Source organism: Paroedura picta, chromosome 8, assembly GCF_049243985.1.
Source record: "Paroedura picta isolate Pp20150507F chromosome 8, Ppicta_v3.0, whole genome shotgun sequence".
NCBI lineage: Eukaryota > Metazoa > Chordata > Lepidosauria > Squamata > Gekkonidae > Paroedura > Paroedura picta.
In genome coordinates, this window is record NC_135376.1 from 75,100,452 (window position 1) to 75,105,122 (window position 4,671).

The window sequence follows — 4,671 nt, forward strand, 5'->3', positions numbered from 1 at the left end:
GGTTCCTGGCTTATGGCTCAGTTGCCCTCTCCCTCTTCCCTTTAGGCAGGTTCTTTCAGAAAGTGATCCAAGGGCTAGATGCCCAGTGACATTTCTGCTGCATTTCTCTCTTCTTCCAGGTGACTCTTTCCGCATGAACTTGCTGTTGTTTTATTCAACGTTACTCTATGAAAATACAGTAGGTCCTTCGCACCCCCCAAGATACTGATGGTTATTTCAAATCAATATGGAAACTCTAGCTCCTTGTTTCATCTTCTTCCTTCTCTGATATCAGAAAAGGCAAGCCATTGTTTCACTACCATAACACTGCCACAGGATCTCTTATGGCCTTAAAGCATAGATCCCTTTTTTATTAGAACAATGAAGAAGAAAAAGCTTCCCCACAACAAAACTTCATTCCACTGGATACAGTAATTTGTTCCCTCCAGATTTCCATATGTAGGCCCAGTTCATTTTTATAGGAGTGCTGTTAACCAAAGTGGTGTGGTACTGGCCTGTTGAATTTTTTATCGGTCACTTTACAATGATGCTTAGTCTGGTGCTTGTGAGGAAATTCTCCAGATGACTTAGAGGTCTGATATGTCAAGCTGTGTTTGGCATTATAGCGGGGCAAAGAGAGTCGCGAGGCACAAAAAGTCTGCCTTGGGAATAAGAAGAAACCTTGAAAAAGTCCATTCTATTATTAACTTGAAAGGAAAACAAAGTCAAGGGGATGCTTTTGTTGAAAACTGACAGGCCACTGCTCTAGTCTGTTGCCCAGGCTAGGTAAGAATGCCCTAATTCTACTATGTGTACCAAGCCAGGTCAATCAAGATACTCACTACCTGCCAGTGACAGAGTCTTTTATTACATACCATTTTGGGTCTGAAACGGGCTCTGAAATTTGAATTCACATAATCCTGTGTGGCTCACCAAGCTAGTTCTTATAGCATCTGATCAGGAAGTATCCAGTTTAAGTCCCAGAGAATGGATTACTGCAATTTAAGGTTAAAAATCACCATTTTAAAACAAATAAGATTATCATTTCTTGTTTACAGAAGATAAGATAGAAGAAGAAAAAGAGTTGGTTCTTATATGCTGCTTTTCTCTACCCGAAGGAGGCTCAAAGCGGCTTACAGTCACCTTCCCTTTCCTCTCCCCACAACAGACACCCTGTGAGGGAGGTGAGGCTGAGAGAGCCCTGATATCACTGCTCAGTCAGAACAGCTTTATAAGCGCTGTGTCGAGCCCACGGTCACCCAGCTGGTTGCATGTGGGGGAGTGCAGAATTGAACCCGGCTTGCCAGATTAGAAATCTGCACTCCTAACCACTACACCAAACAGGCTCTCTCTATCTCAAGAATTATTAAGAGTCCAAAGCAAGTTTATGTTTGAACAAACAGAACTCTTTTTCCCTTTTGTTTCATTTTTTTAAAGATTATGTTTAACAGCCAGTGGATTTTGATGTGTTAACATATGTAAATAACTGTGTTTATTTCATGCTAGGTCCAGAAACATGGAAGTCTATAGATGGCTTGTTGGTTTGTACACTGTAGCTCTACTCCTTACAAAAGTCCACAACTTTGCTCACCCTGTGGACACCTTCCACATTTTGTCAAAGGGAGATGGACACCATCTTAGAATGGCTAGTTATGGGAGGTAGATTCAAATTACAAAATATCTGCCATGAGGGTCATTTGAAAATGTTGGGAAGTTTCAAGCCACTCATCCCTTTATGCTGGAGATTACCATTTTTGAAGAGGCACTCTCTGCAGATTCATAAGTGATACCTTCTCAGGTATTCTGAATCAACCTCTGCTCCAATGAGGAATCTTGAGCTCTTTGCTTTGGTGAAGTAGACAGTCACCAGGAAGCAAATCAATGGACACCATGTACCACAGAAACCGTGCCAATGATCACTACTACACAGGATTTTTAGAGATTAAAGTTTACTTAACTTTTTTAGATGATCAGAGAATTGAATTTGGCTCTTATTCAGTGCAACTCTTGATTAGATTTAGAACCAGTCTACTTTATCTTATGATTGAGTCCACTTCAATGTGGTAACTGACTATGCCCAGCACTAGACATTTTTGATAGCATCAGTTATCAGTTATAGAAATGCCTTACTTTGTGGAGATGATCCAGATGCACGTCTACATTGGATGTCACTACTGGCATGGTGAGACACCACTGGGAAATCATGTTTCCATGGGGATATGGAAATGGACCAATCCTCAATGAGAATCCATTAAAGAAAAAAATCACTGAATAGGCCAATTCAACTAGCGCATAATGATGGCAAAAACTGAGAGCACTTAAGAGCACTCATTAATTAATTCTGCTCAGGTCTTTCAAAGGCTTTAATTAGTTTTGGCCTGTGGAGAGATTTCATGCAATAACACCTTAGATGAAGCTGTGGTCCCTGACCCCCACACATTGTGAACTTGCCCTACACTCTGGCTTATGGCAGAATCTATGAGTTTAGCAGTTTTGCACTGAATATCAAGTACAATTTATATGCATTGCTTTCCCACAGACTAGCTGTGGATCTTGAGCTCTGGACTTAAACAGTAAAGATAAACTGTGCCCTTTTAGCTGACGGCCAAGTCCCAACTGATCTCTATCTGCATGTTGTATAACTATTTTTAAGTGAACAATGAATCACTGGTGAGAGGACAGCGACAAAACGCTGAAGCAGCCGTTCTAAGTAGGTGAACTATAGAACAATCTCTATTCAGTAATTCAGTTATTTTGGGAAGAAATGAACCATATGAGCAGCAGGTGTGTATGCTAATAGAATTACTTTCTATTTTAATTAAGCAGTATTTCCCTACAGAGTAATTGCATATGTTGTTTACTCAACTTCTTTAAAGGCCATTAAAGTCTTTGTAATCTCTTCCCTTCTCTGTCTATAAGTCACAGATCTTGAAGCTCGAGAACATTTTCATCCTAAAAACTACTTTCTCAGCACATCTTGCCCCCCAAAGAATTCAGCCTATCTTGTCTTTGAGCAATCTGGCTATTCTTATATACAAGGTTGGTTTGTGTGGGAATGCTTATATATTGAATGAACACCTACACACAGGTCCCACCCCCAGTCCTGATTTAGCCTTGCACGTAGAGTGAGGCAGATGATAGAGAAGTCTATGTTAGATATTTTGGGTATTTTGTTATTTTTAGCATGGCCAGTGCTAGTGGCTAATCAGTGGAACAGTGGGATCAGTCAACATTCTATGGTTATAACACCAAGTTAGTTGTCGGTATGTTGGAATATTGGCCAGTCTGGCTCGCATTCTGTTTATCAGTGTAAACTGGGTGCTGTTTCCATCACTCCATTTGGCTGTTTGTGAACACAGTTCAAGCCTGTCTAGCTAATTACACTTTGTGTATTCAAACAGGACATTGGAAACCAAATGCAACCAGAAGTACTTAACTGTTCACATAGTTGTATGATGAGTTTCCCCCCTACCTCAGGCCTGTCATTTTGGCTGACTGCTCAGCAGTCAATCACATGATATAACAGTGCATAAATTCAACAGTCAACCAGTGATATCAAATCAAAACTGCAATTTTACCTGTTTAAGTTCATGTTAAGAACATAAGAGAAGCCATGCTGGATCAGGCCAATGGCCCACACATTCCAACACTCTGTATCACACAATGGCCAAAACCCAGATGCCATCAGAAGGTCCACCAACACAGCCATGTTATTGTTGAAGTTATTTCACACATGCTAATTTTTTACAAAAACTTATGGGAGTTGTACTATCTCTATGTTATTTAATTACCTGACCCAGTCATTCATGTTTCTCAGGGAGAAATGGAAACATCACTGCTACTGCACACCTGCTGAGGTGTTTGGCTGCTGTTCAAGGCTGATTCCAGCAAGCTGAACAGACTGGAGCACTAGTTCATGATTGACAGTACCCATCAAACACAGTTTGTCTGCTGAATGTGCATGAAATTTTTGGCATCCCTAGTCAATTGCACTCAAGTCCTGTTATTTTCATGGAATTTGTCTGTATAATTATATATTAGGCTATGGTGCATACTTTCCTGCCTTTCTTTAGGCTTCCCTTTGCAATGCTTGTTCCTTCTGTTCCTTTTGCTGTTAGGACATAATTGAAATTTTAAATACGTGTGGGGTATTTCTATGCGATCCATGCACAGCAGCTTGAAGGCTCAAGTGAATTATTGGGATATTTTTCAGGGGTGGGTGTTGAGACACGGACACAGAGCTGAACTTGCATAGTTTCCTTGTACATTGGAATAACAGATGTTAACATACAAAGGTGGGATACATTCTCTAGTCTCTACCAGACCAAGCCATAAGTCTTGGTGCTGTCACACTGTATCTTGTCTCCTGTTTTTTAAAATCAGAAATTTCAAGTAATTAGCCTCAACTTCCAGCTGTAGTTTCAAAAATAGCATTGTGTACAATTAATATTGTATCAATGACTTGGCTCATAGATTAGCAGGAAAACTCCCTCAGCTTCTTTCTGATGTAAGATCCACCTGTGAGCAATGAGTTATGAGTTAATGAATTAATGAATCTGGCATTGTTTTTCATCCTATCTTTCCTTAATTTTATTTGCATATCTTCAGAAGTGGAAACTTCTTTTGAAATCCACTGTACAAGCCTCAAAATTTTTGTTTCAAGTGTTAACAGCTAGTCTTGGAACCCATTTA

General features: G+C 40.0%; 1 long non-coding RNA gene across 1 annotated transcript; it reads left to right on the forward strand.

Annotated features, from left to right (window-relative positions):
- The first annotated feature begins 2,669 nt into the window (after nt 1-2,669).
- Nucleotides 2,670-4,211, forward strand: LOC143842670 (uncharacterized). Its single transcript, XR_013233269.1, has 3 exons — nt 2,670-2,763; nt 2,899-3,018; nt 3,797-4,211. It is a non-coding gene; the product is annotated as an uncharacterized LOC143842670 (long non-coding RNA).
- Nucleotides 4,212-4,671: the final 460 nt, after the last annotated feature.